Source organism: Muntiacus reevesi, chromosome 18, assembly GCF_963930625.1.
Source record: "Muntiacus reevesi chromosome 18, mMunRee1.1, whole genome shotgun sequence".
NCBI lineage: Eukaryota > Metazoa > Chordata > Mammalia > Artiodactyla > Cervidae > Muntiacus > Muntiacus reevesi.
In genome coordinates this window covers 20,011,282-20,025,355 of record NC_089266.1, presented here as the reverse complement: position 1 = coordinate 20,025,355, position 14,074 = coordinate 20,011,282, and the positions used below count along the sequence as shown (strand labels likewise).

At 42.6% G+C, this 14,074-nt stretch overlaps 1 protein-coding gene across 4 annotated transcripts in view; it reads right to left on the bottom strand.

Annotated features, from left to right (window-relative positions):
- STAT3 (signal transducer and activator of transcription 3) overlaps positions 1-7,540 on the bottom strand; it is a 70,439-nt gene extending 62,899 nt beyond the window's left edge. For 3 of the 4 annotated variants that reach the window (XM_065910775.1, XM_065910777.1, XM_065910776.1), the window contains exon 1: positions 7,314-7,539. The gene's annotated coding sequence lies outside the window, so the exon portion shown is untranslated. Of the gene's footprint in view, positions 1-7,313 lie in introns of all 4 variants that reach the window. The other variant, XM_065910778.1, reaches the window with a different exon arrangement.
- Between the last annotated feature and the right edge of the window lie 6,534 nt (positions 7,541-14,074).

Below are 14,074 nucleotides of genomic sequence, written 5' to 3'. Positions count from 1 at the left end.
ATACTGAGTTACAGGTATAATTTGCTACTGTCTGTGGAAGGAAGAAAAAAAGAGAGAGCGAATAACATGTTTGCCTGTATATCACACACGATCATTCTGGAAAGATAAAATAAGAAATAGGTACCTAACTGTCCTTGGGAGAGTTCAGAGGATAAGGTGAAGGGGAGACTTTCCATTTACTGTACTGATTAAACCCCCCTTCCCCCTAAAATAAGAAAACTAGTCTGGAACTGAAAAACAAAACTGATACATTCTTGCTGAAAATCTGTGGTTCAGACTAGCATTCATCTCTCCTAAGGAAAGGGGAAGCAGGTTCATCCAGAGACTGTACGGGTTTTCAGGATGCCCCACTTCTAGTTGCATTCTCCATTCTCCCACCTGGGAGATAATGGTAAAAGAAAGCCACTCTCTTTGCCAAGTTTAGGGAACTCAGTGGTAGAAGTCATTGGAATCACACAGCTGTATAGAGGGACAGGACTGTGACCCAGGACACAGTAATTTCTGCAGAATTGTTTTTAAATTAATAAATGACTTTTATGAGCAATTTTAGGTTCAAATTAAGTGGCAAGTACAGAGTTCACATATCCCCCACCCCTTTTCCCCCTATAGCGACAGCCTCCCCTTGCCACTCCCACCCTATTAACATCCAGCACCACAGCAGTACAGTACTTTTGAGAAACAGGAATCTTAGATGGCTCCCTGAACCTAGGATTCTTCAACACAGTAATCAGGACCCTAGAGCGTCCCAGGTGCTTCTATCCACTTATTTATGTACTCAAATGGAAAGGGTAATAACACACGGAATTAAGGATGAATATTGATATATATGCATTTGTTCAAATTAAATGAGGTAATAAAAAAGAATAAATATTGAGATTTGGCTTTGATTATTCCACCTGCCCCGATGCATAAGACAGTGACCACTCTAATTACATTTTATTTTGGTTAATGTTTCAATAAATTTGCTTTCTCTAAACCTATTGATAAAAAGAGGCCCAAATACAAGACTGATTTGTCAGGCAAAGTCAGTCTGAGATTAAATATTTACTGTATCTAAACCACAAGTAGAAAGAAATTCAAAGGTGACGTTTTTAATGCCAACTCAACGCAAGATTGCACTTTGCTTGGTTTAGAGGAGAGGTAATTACACAGTTAACATCTGGGTTTTGAGGTTTTGAGGATGACATTTAGGTGGACTGGAGGTGGAAGGGGGAGGAAAGAACAAAGGGAAAGTCTCATGATTTTAGCTTCTGTCAGAAAAAGTGTTTGCTTAAAAGTAAAAACAAAATGAACATTAGAAAAGAAGCAAAAAACAAGCATTTCAGGAAGCTTTTACCTAAGCAGGTGATCAAAGTCACACTCAGATCCTCCAATTCTCCTAACAAGAACGGGAGGTCAGGCTGCCACAAACTAATAAAATCAATCAACAAAGTGGGAATAACAGTGGTTCACAGCAGGCCAGGCAGGATTTCCCTAAATCGGGCTCACCCTCAATCATCTCAATCAGTTTTCAGAAATGGCTTCTACAAAAACTACCCAAACATCCCCCTAATAATTTGCACTCCTCCTCCACAATAGGGAAGCCATTTATTTACCAGAAGGTTTACTTTCTCTTTCAAACTCCGCTGGCTTCCTCCCGCCCCACATTCGGCCAAGAAACAGCAGCAGGCCTTTTCTCTTCGGCCTTCTCTGACCCCAAACCAGAGAGCTGGTGTAAGAGAATCTGTTTCATGGAGGTGCTGAGTGGCTCTTCTTAAACCACAAGGCTGTTTTGAGTTTTCATTTGCAAAGGAAAGTTACAGGACAGGAAAGTAAAGCTCGACTCCTCCAATGAAAACACACGCACTCACATAGCACAGATGTGAAAGAACAAATCCCCTCCTGGCCTCACAGGATTATACACTCTAATTAGGGTGCAGCCTCACCCCCAAGCTGCGGCCTCACCCCCAAGCTGCGTGCTGGCCCACCTTCCTTGCCTTGAGTCCCCCACCCTTCAAACCTTTCGTATTATCTGTACTTTTTGTATCAAGAAGAACTCCAAGGGACTGTTTACATTCCTAAGTGGCCATAAAAATCTAATGTGTTGGATATTACTTCAAATAAATGGGCCACCATCAGAAGATGTAGAGAGACATATGTCTAAGAAGGGCATCCGTGTAAACGCGCCCTGTTCCTTTTGCGTGATAGCCTCCATCTCCTCCACCACAGTGTAAATCCCCCTGCTCCCTATTCATTTAGTTTTTTTCCTATTAGGTTAGAAGCTCCTGATTACTCCTTCTTTCCTTTGGGTCATGAAATGCTACTGCGAATTATAACTGGTGTGATTTTATAGTTAGATACTGTGATTTTTAATACGAGCAATTATTAGCACTCCACTTTTAGCTATCTCCCAGGTTCTGTGCAAAGTACTTCATATACGTTATCTTGTTCAATCCTCACAAATTCCTTACAATTGGATCTGGTATCTGCACTTTCTGGACAGAGAAAGTGAAACCCAGAGAAGTTAAAGCAACTGACCCAAGATCTAAGAGGTGTTGGATCTGGAATGAAAGCCCAGGAAGTCCGACCTCATTGCCATTCTTTTGACTCCTATCACAACTGTGGGTCATGAAATCCTCAACTCACCTCACTCAAGCATTTCGACACTACAGTAACAGTTACCTTAGGGAAGCTCGTTGTTTGATATAGTTAAAAAGCCAAAGGTCAGGGAAAAGTTCAGTGATTAGGAAAGTCATTTATTCTTATGGGTGGAGGGGGGAGGTTTTAGCAGAAAGGAAACCAGACAATTTAAATTTTACTCTGGGGGCAGGTCTGCCTTTCTTATTACTTTTTTATTAGGCTATTAGAAAGGAATTTGCAATAAATATGTCAAAGATAAATCAGTAAGTAGAAGCTGCAAAACAGCTGGAGAAACAGACACCAAACTAACAAGACACACATAAAAAAATATACATAGTTTATATTTCTACAAATTTAAATTTCTTTACAATAGCATGCATTCCTTTTATAAACAGGAAAAAAACAACTTAATGACATCTGAACCCAATTATTAACAGAAGGGCTAAGAGTCAGCTTCCTTTCTCCTCAGTTCTCCTAAATTAAGAACTTCCACTTATAGCTCCCTGAACACACTATGCTGTTTAAGCCTCCACATGCTCATGTTCCCTCAGCCTTGAATACAGCTATTCACCAACTCAACTTTGTTGGGAGAATTCCTATTCATCCTATAAAACCCTATTCAGGTGTTCCCATGTGAATACCCTTCTATAATAAAGCCTTTCTCTCTCATCCCTAAAAAGAATTAATCTCTTTTCATAGACATTTAATAAAAACTTAGATTTAGTGAGTTCCTACTGTACACCAGGCATTATGCTAAGTATTTTACCAGCATCATCTCCTGGAGTCTTCAATGGCACTAGGAGATATACACTGTTAGCCTCTCCTTTCATAGATAAGAAAACTGAGGTTCAGATTCTGACTAAGAAGTGGCAGATATAGGATCCAATCCCAGAATGTGTTGGACTCCAGAGTCTGCCCTTTGAACCACTGTGCTGTCATCTTCCCAATCCTAAGTCCCTACTGACGAAGCACATACCAGGCCCCTATAATACCACTTCCGGTTCCGTGAAACAGGGACCATATTGCATTATCCTTGGATCCTGCCTAGCATGATAACTGACTCTCATTACATAACATGCTTGTTGATCTGAACTAAGAGTTGTGATATTAATAATATGATATAGGAAAACTGAACATAATAGAAATCCTTTCTTGCATATGCTATTCCTTTCAAAAACTGGAGATATTTCAAACAACTCACTACCAAAGTACTATAAAATCATCCTGACAAAAGGGCCCCACTGTAACCCAAGGTTCCTTGCAACCAGTGTGTAACCACAATATTAATTTTTTCACCATAACCAACACAGATTGAGGTAGCCCAGGATGTCATTCTGCTGGACCTCACCAAGGCTGCTCCAGGACACCAGGAGTTCTCCAGGATCTGGAGATGTCCTTCAAGTGTTCTTTGGCTGGTCGTCACACATGACCCAAAAGTAAAGGTAAAATTTTTTAAAATATGGAAGACAGAAAATGTGAGTGGACATGGGTAGCCAGTTAAAAATCCTCATTTAAAAAAAAAAAACCCACTTCTGCACTTAACCACACAAATCTGCAAAGGCAGGACCCCTCTTTTTGGGTGCTGGTCCAGTTTATATGGTCAATGACAACTCCCCTGGGGCAGAGGCCACACATATCCATTTACTTTATACAAATTAGGCACTCCATAATTAAACATCAATATTCGGCTTCAAAAATCTTTAAACTCCTTGACCTTGCATTCAAGACCTCTTACTCCTTCTCTATTTACTTTGCTAATCTACTAGAATTGGGTTTGTGCCATATCACAATAGCTCCTAGCCCCGAATTCTTTACATCAGTCAAATGCAAACCATTAAGTGGCTCTCAGATCAAATCTCTCCTCTGGCAAGAAGACTTCAGGACAACTGCAAGACTCATAACCTCTCCTCCTTCTGAAGACCTGTAGCGCTTAGTGAAGTACTGTCCAACAGCAAAGCATTCCACTTTATGACAATGGAAATGTTCTATATCTGTGCTATATGTTTTAAAACATATAATAGCTACCTTTCTGGACAGCATGGGCTTAAAGTCTCACCATCTCTTTGAGGAAATCAAGTTGCATTACATAGATAAGAAATTTATGAAGTTGTTGCAGTAGACTGCAAGGTCTGCGAACAAGATATCTTGTTCCCCAGAGCAACTTTCACAAAGGTGTAAAAAGTAAATATTTGTTGATCTGTACATCACCTCTGAGAAACCCATAAGGTTAAAAGGTGCTGGACTTGGCCTCTGGAATGATGGCCACCACCTCTGCCCCATCTCACCATCTGAAAGTCATGACGTGCAGAGGCAGGAGGAGACAGCAACCTTCTGGAGATACAAATGACCACTGATCAAGCCACAAGACACTTTGGTTTAAATGACATTTAGGTCATGACTGTCCTTCACCTACAAACCTGCCTCAGTAAATCTCTCTTTCCATTAGCAAATAGCTAAATTCTGATGGTAAATTATGCAGACTAAAAAGTTATTTACCTGGGGGGAAGGAGATTGAGTTTGGGATTGACATGTACACACTGCTATCTCACAACAGATAATCAAAAAGGACCTATTATACAGCACAGGTAATGCTGCTCTATATTCTGTAATAACCTAAATGGGACTCACCTGTTTATTTTAAGTATCTCCCTTGGAGTCTTATAGGATATTGGCAGTATTTCATTGTCCAGGTATATGTTAGACTTTCACTGACACTTTTCCCAGTAGGGCCTAAAGTCACTCTAAATTAAGACCTAATACTTAAGCATAGATAGTCAAAAGCAAACAAAATATACAGAAGGTATAAGCTCCACCACTATGGTATGTTGCTGCCCAGGCAAGTGTCTTGTCTTACACCTCAATTTCCTTATCTTCAAAACAGAGTTAAGGTTACATGAACTATCTACCCTTTGTGGGTCAAGTTATAATTATGGATATTTCTAGATGGCTATTCTTCCCAAAAGAACTACATATAAAAATAGAAGATTTATGAATTGTCTAGTGGTTCTTTGTGGTAGATACGCTAGCAAATATAGAGATTAAGATCAAGCCTCAGGGACTCCCCTCGTGGTCCAGTGGTTAAGAATCTGCCCTTTCAATGCAGGGGAGTCAGGTTCAATCCCTGCTGGGGGAACTAAGATCCCACATGCCTCAGGACAACTGAACCCATGCACCACAACTAAGACCCTATGCAGCCATAAATTTTTTAAAAAGCCTCTAGCATCTACAATTTCTTTATTTTTTCTGTATTAAAGACTTTCCTTCATCCCACTGTGCAAATGTCACTGCAAAAATTCTATTAGTAGCTCAGCCTGGCACATGTAATAAGGAAACAAATGTGTTGACTCAGGGAATACAGACATATTTAATATAAAACATAAAACTGGCTTAATCAAGTCTTAACAGTCTAAATCCACATATAAAAGATTGAGATAATTTACAGTTCTGATTTATTCAAACCAATGCTGTATCAGCTCAGCCAGCCAAAAAATTACAACCCACACACAGAATAAATATGCCCTTTATTTACTTAAGCAACCAGCAGGGACACGTTATATACATTTTTAATAAGAATAAGTGTGTCAATACCATGCATTCACTTGATATAACACAGAAAGATGTGGACTAAACATGGAAAAAACCACTCAGGTGACGGTTTGAATTAAGCTAACTGAAGTGCAACCACACCCCCAAACACAGGTAAAGTTTGCACACACGGCTTTGCCAAGGCCAGCCTGTCTTTGTTTCCCTCCCTCTCCTCTGCATTTACCCAAGATCTTGGCTCTGAGACAGAAAACTCCCACTCTCGATTGGTTCATTCTGTCCTATGCAATTAAGCAACACCACAATCCAGTAAACGCAAGGGCTCAATTATTTATCTTCTGGCCAAGTTTACCAGGTGGTTATAAAAGAACAATGTCAAGGAGGAAAAAGGTTTATTTCTCTTTAGAGCTGACTTGATGAGGGTTTTATTTTGTTGTTTTTTTTAGAAGAGGGAGAAGGGAAACACGACTTTACCCCAGAAAAAAGCTGGAGGGAGTTTAGAAAGAGTACAAGACTGTCAATTTCCCTACAGGAAACTTGATTCTTATGCAATAATCCTACCCATAACCAAACAGCCCGCAAGGCTGTAAAGGGAAGACACCTATTCCTACCTCCTCCAGGGGGGCACAGCTGGCTCCTAAAGGAGCAGGAACAGGGCAAGGCGGAGGAAGTGGCTCAGCCGGGAGACGCCGGGCCCCGCCGGGGGGCGGGGAGGAGGCGCCTGCCAACCACCCCCCTCCGTGATCTCCGCCGGCGTGACAGTCGCTCCTGTGGCCGGAACGTCCCCAGAGCCCCAGGGAGCAGGAAGTCGGGGGGCTGTCCCTCGCTCCTGCCCCCTCCCCCCAGAGTACCCTCGCCCTACGGTCCTTCCCCTCCAGTCCATTCTCTCTCTTCCTCTGCGTCTCCCCTTTTTCCAAAGAACGAAACTTCCTCCCAGCGCACCCCGTCCCTTCAGAGGTCGGCTCCTGTCATCCCGGGGAACTGTCCCTTCAGAGCGACCCTCCGTGTCTCCTCGTATCCCCCCGGCCCCACTGAAGTTTCCATTCACTATTTCCCCAAACACCCCAGAAGCTCCCAGCGCGCCCCTCCTCCCCCGGGATGCCCAGGCCTGGAGGCCGTCGGGGGGCAGCCCCACCCTTAACCCCCTTCACCTGCTGCTCGGGCTGAGGCCCGACTGGCCGGGGCTGCGCTTGCGCCTGGGTGCGGGCCGCGGGGTTCCCTCAGGTCGCAGAGTCTCCCTTGGCAGAAGTGGGGAGAGCGCGGAACTGGGGTGCTCGTCAGGGATCCGGTTCAGGCTCTCTCCCTCAGCGGCGACGTCGGAACCCCAGGCTCCCCCTCCCCGTCTACGCCGCCGCAGCTCCGGAAACCGCTGAATTACAGCCCCTCCAGCCAATCCCCGCCCAGCCCCCGCTTGGCCTAGGCACGCCGCTCATGTATAATTCATAACATGACCAGTTTTCTCGGCCACCCAGAGGCCCTGCTGAGCATACTCTACATCCGAAGCCCCACCCACTAGCCAATGAAGAGAGCCTCTGGGAGAAAGGGCGGAGCCAATACAAGGCTGGGAACGCCCCTGTTCTGGCTGTTCCGACTCTTCGGGCTCCTCCCTCCGCAACAACTGGGGAAGAACCGAGGCCCTGGGCAGAGGAGCCCGGGGGGAGGGAGGGAAGATGACTGGAATGTCCTGCTGAAAACTCAGCTGAGTTCCTGGCAGTGCGTGACGTCAAGACACTTTAAATGCCCCTGATGCGGCTCCCTTCTGCCTGCTCTCCCTCTTCCCGGCCCTTGGCACCACGTGGGGGCAAGGTTGGGAGCACTTACCACGTGGGAATCAGCCAGTTAGACAGTCCCCAGGTGTCGCCAGATCCTCTAGGGGCCCAACACCCGAAATGGGTTTCTGGGGACAGCAAAAAGAACATGGGTGACTCCCGCCTGCTTTGAACTTCAGTTTCTGCGTGAGTCGGGACACACACACCCGGAAACATGACGTGGAAATAGAGTAATTACTAGAGTGCGTGGGGAGAAGGTAGTGGATTTAATCCTGCCCTTCGTTCCGTCGGTTCAAGCATCAAAGGCCAACGGCTCGCACATTGGCCGGTTCAAGGGAATAAGGAGACAGTACCGATGAAGAATGACACGTATACACATTGTTTTTATGCGTCTGAGTTGAAATACTTGAAATTGCGTGCCTTTTTCTTTTTTGCCTCATCTACTTCGAATGCAAGTTTTACTGCATTAAAACCGGTAGTTTATAGGAAATGTAGACATTTCACTTACATAATAGAGGATGTTCTTTGCATTATGGTGTGTGTGTGTGTAAGACTATTAGGGTTTTAAAAAATAATAGCTATTAGTGTTTGGTTGTGTTTCTTTAATACAAAGAGGTATTAAAGATGAAATCTAAAAAGGGCCTGTTATCTCAACACCCAAATAAACCTTGATGACAGCTTTTTCTATGAAACTAACACATGTTTGTGGTCAGAAAATTCAGACAGTTCAGAAAACGCGAAAATTAAAACTGAAAATATGCTCCCTCCCCCCACCAGTCCTTCTCGCCAAGGATAGCTATTCTTATTAATTTCTGGTGGGAAAATCAATGACTCCTAACCTTTGGGGAATCTGAGAGTTTTTTGGAGACTGGATTCCAGTCCCAGAAATACACAGCTTGACATTTTACTCGCAAATTCTCCTGGTTCCCTAGTTTAGACCTTTGGACCGCCTTATATGCAAATAAGAGGTGAGAGCATCTATAGGGTAACTGGTAGGGTCTTTCCTGGTGGGGCTATGAGTTTCCTGTTGCTCTCCCATAGACCCAGTCCAGCTTGGAAATTGCTGTATTTGTCTGGAGAGAGAGAGAGAGAGAGAGAGAGAGAGAGAGAGAGTGTGTGTGTGTGTGTGTGTGTGTGTGTGACTGCATTTATCTTAATCTTCCCTTCAGGGCAGATCCTTCACCTTCCACCTCACCTAAACTCTGTTTCAGCTATGCTTTCCCATGCAGTTGACTATCTCCTTAGTAAAATAGGGGCTGATATTCATATACTTTTTACTGATACACTCTTGTTTCTCACAACAATTATATGTGGCAGATAGAGGCTACATTATCCACTGATAGGAAATTATGATGGAAATAGTATGATCATCTCAAGATCGCAGATACTCAGAGATATAACAGGTAGGCTCAGAGCCAGGTTTTCATTATGTATTTTATTTATTATTTTTAAAGTATTTATTATTTCTTTATTGGACTGCCCTGGGTCTTCGTGGCAGGATCTTTTTTTCCCTCAGTTGCGACATGTGAGGTCTTCAGTTGTGGCATGTGGGATCTAGTTCCTCGAGCAGGGACGGAGACCAGGGGTCAAACCTCGGCCCCCTACACTGGGAGTGCAGAGTTTTAGCCACTGGACCATTAGGGAAGTCCCCAGAGCCAGGTTTTTAGAATCTACATCTCATAACTTTGTTCCATCCACCTGAACCCTGCCCTCCTTCCTGACTCCTCTGCTGACCTTTGTCTCCCTCACTGCCCTCCTCTCAATTCACACAGAAAATCTACCCCTGAATCTATCTGTTCCACCTATGAAACCTCTCTCCAGTGCAGCCACTAGCCTTTCTCCATAACACAGAGCCCCCCATGGCCTAAAGACAGAAGTTTCTCTCACTTGAGCCAATGCTTTGACCTGAACTCCCTTTTCCAATCTCATCCCCTCCATCTTACACACCTGAAGCTCCCACGCTGAATTTATCACCCTCCTCCAAACACCTTCTGTAACTTCACACCTCTGCAAATCTCCTTGCCTCCAACTGGAATACCTTCTCTTTCCTCATTCCCTACTGGAAAACTCTTACTCAAAGTCCAGTTCCAGCATCACCTCCTCTGGGCTTTCCGAGACTCTTCCTGGCAAAGTTGATCTCTTCTCCTGGATTCCTTTAACAGGTTATTTCCCCATCTAGTTTAGCATTCTCCACCTTGGACTCCAGTGAATCCGTTTGTTAGCCTACTTCCTGGTAAATAAAATTAATAATTAACTTTTATAAAACAGTCACCATTTTCCAGGAACTGTGTTAAGCTTTTTACATAGATTATCTCATTTGACCCTCAGCAAAACCCAGTGAGGTGGGTACTGTTACGTTTCTCATTTTCAGCTAGGCAACTATAGCAGAGAAAGTTGAAAGACTGGTCCAAGTTCCCACAAATAGAGACTACATGCAAACTCAGAATGAGAATCAGGCCTGCCTGCCTCCTTTGTCCATAAGCTTGAAAACATCTCTAAGCCTTTGGTTTCTGGAGGCCTGAACCCCTTCATACTCACTTTCGTAATTCCAGCATCTAGCCCAGAACTCACCTAAGCCTGAGTTAATGAAATATTAATAAACAGGTGTTGAATAATCATATTAGCAATAGTTAACACATGGAATGTTTACTATGTGCTAGTTACTGCTTCTGAGCTTGTATTATGCAACTCATCTCTCAACTCATTTCATCCTTAAAATAGCTTCATGATACTCTGATTTTACAATTGAGGAAAATGAGGCTTACCCCAAGGTTAAGTGACTTACCCAAGAACAAAGAACTGGTGAATGACAGATTCAAATCTAAGTGTGTTCAATTGGAGAACCTGAATAGCTACTCTTCCTTGACTTCATATCAAGGATAAAACTTTCTTTTGGATCTCCAAGGAAGGAAGGACCTAAAGGAGGAGAAAACCCGATGCCTACACCCTCCACCCATCAAATAAATAAGGGCAGAGTGCAGAAGTCCAGCCCATTCAAGTCCGTGGTGGTTTATAAACATATCTGCAAATTCTTTGACACTTCTTGCATCTGTAATAAATGTAGAGTCTCATTCCACATAGAATACATTGGTTATGATGCTGCCTGACTTCTGAGGTTAGGTCATAAAAAGCGATACAGGACTACCCTGGTGGTCCAGTGGCTAAGACTCTGTGCTCCCAGTGCAAGAGGTCTGGGTTCGATCCCTGGTCAGGGAACTAGATCCCAAATACCACAGCTAAGATTTCGTGAACCACAACTAAAGATCCTACATACTGCAACTAAGATGATCTTGCATGTTGACAGGAAACTAAGCCCTGGCACAGCCAAATAAGTAAATAAATATTTTTAAAAATTAAACGGCAATACAGGGTCCACCCGACTCTTTGTCTTGGAACACTCATCCTTGGAACTCAGCCACCATGTTATAAAGAAGCCTATGCAATATGCAGCAACCACATGAAAGTGTTCTGGCTAACAGTCCAGCTAAGGCCTAGGTGACAGCAAGCCCCAACTGTGAGTCAGTCAGACTCCACATTATTCCAGCCCCAGCTTTCAAGCCACCCCGATGGAGGCCAGATGGAGCAGAAATGAGCCAGTTTTGCCAAGTCTTACCCAAATTACAAATTCTTTTTTTTTTTTAATTTATTTTTTTTTTAATTAGTTGGAGGCTAATTACTTCACAACATTTCAGTGGGTTTTGTCATACATTGATATGAATCAGCCATAGAGTTACACGTATTCCCCATCCCGATCCCCCCTCCCACCTCCCTCTCCACCCGATTCCTCATTGTTTAAAACTACTAGGTTATTTGTTTGGTTTTCCCTTTAATTGAGGTAACATTGGCGTATAACTGTTTCATGTGTGCATTTTATCTCTATTTCTATATAGCCTATAGCATGCATGCATGCTAAGTCGCTTCAGTTGTGTACGACTCTTTGCGACCCTTTGAACTACAGCCCGCCAGACTCCTCCGTCCATGGGATTCTCCAGGTAAGAATACTGGAGTGGGTTGCTGTACCCTTCTGCAGGGGATCTTCCCAACCCAGGGACTGAACCAGGATCTCTTATGTCTCTTGTATTGGCAGGCAGGTTCTTTACCACTAGCACCACCTGGGAAGCCCCAGCCTATAGCATACTCACCACCAGAAATTTAGTTTCCATCTATCACCATACAGCTGATGCCCTTTACCCATTTTGCCCTTCCCTCTGGTAATCGCTACTCTGTTCTCTGTATTTACATGTTTGTTCTTGCTTGGTTTGTTCATTTATTCTGTTTCTTTTTTTGTTTTTTGTATTTTACATAGGAGGGAAATCATTTAGTATTTGTCTTTCTCTATCTGATTTATTTCACTTAGCATAATACTCTCAATGTTCATCCATGTTACACTTGGCAAGATTTCATCTTTTTATTGCTGAGTGGTATTCCAGTGTGTGTGTGTGTATGTGTACCATATCTACTTTATTCATTCATCTATTAATGGACACTTAGATTGTTTCCGCATGCTAGCTATTGTACATAATACCACAACTAACATAGTGGAGCACATATCTTTTTCATTAGTCTTTTTGTATTCTTTGGATAAATACCCAGAAGTAGAATTGCTGGACTATTATTTTAGTTCTGCTCTTAATTTTTTGAGCAATCACCATAACTTTTCCAGTAGTGGAAAAGTTACATTCCTGCCTACAGTATATGAGGGTTCCCTTTTCTCCACATCCTTGCCAACACTTGTTATTTTTTGCCTTTTTGATATAACCACTCTAACAGGCATGAGGTGATATTTCATTGTGATTCCAATTTGCATTTCCCTAAAAGTTAGACATCTTTCCACAGGCCAGTTGGTTATCAGTAAGTGTATCTTCTTTGGGAAAAAGTCTATGCATTTTCTCTACTTTTAATTAATTTATTTATTGGTCATGCCACTCAGCTTAAGAGATCTTAATTTCCTGACCAGGGGTTGAACCCAGACCCCCTACTGTGGAAGTTCGGAGTCCTAATCTCTGGACCACCAGGGAATTCAATTGGGTTGTTTGTTTTTGTTATAGTTGAGCTGTATGAGTTCTTTCTGTATTCTGGATATTAACCCCTTGGATATAGCATTTGCAAATATAGCCTGCCATTCTGTAGGTTGTCAGTTCTCTTTTCATTTTGTTGATGGTTTTCTTTGCTGTGTGGAAGTTTTTAGTTTGTTGTAGTTTCATTTGTTTTTCTTTTTTTAATTTTTATTTATTTTTAAAATTTATACTTATTTATTTATTTAGCTGTGCCAGGTCTTAGTTGCAGCATGCAAGATCTTTAGTTGTGGCATGTGGAATCTAGGGATTCCACCAGGGATCAAACTCGCACCCCTGTATCAGAAGCACAGAGTCCTAACCACTGATTCACCAGGGAGGTCCTTTTTTTTTTTTTTTTTTTTGGCCATGCCATAACAACTTTCGGGATCTTAGTTCTCCAACCAGGGGTTGAACCCGCCCATCCGTGAAAGAGCCCTAACCGAAGGACAGCCAGGAAATTCCCTCATTTGTTTATTTTTGCTTTTGTTTTATTTCACTTGCCTTAAGGAGTTATAGCTGGAAAGATATCACTAAGATTTATGTCAAAGAGCATATTGCCTATGTTTTCTTCTAGGAGTTTTATGGTTTCGGGTCTTACATTCAAGTCTTTAATCCATTTCAAGTTGATTTTTGTGTATGGTGTGAGACAGTGGTTTAGCTTCATTCTTTTGCATGTGGCTGTACAATTTTCCCAACAACATCTATCAAAGAGACTATCATTTCTCCATTGTGTGTCCTTACTCCTCTGTTGAATATTAGTTGTCCATTTTTGTGTGGGTTTATTTCTGGGCTCTGAATTCTGTTTCATTGATCTAGGTACTGCCAGTATTGTGCTGTTTTGATTACTATGGCTTTGTAATTTATAGTTTGAAATCAGGAAGGATGATACTTCCAGCTTTGTTATTTTTCCCCTCCAGATTATTAAGTCAGTACATTTTGGGATGGTTTGTTACTCTTCACATTAGGTAAATTAAGATCCCACATGCTGAGTGGTATGACCAATAAATAAGTAAACAAACAAAATCACAGAGAAGGGCAGGTCCGTGCACCATGAATTCCTTGGACTTCCACTTTCTGCAAAAACAC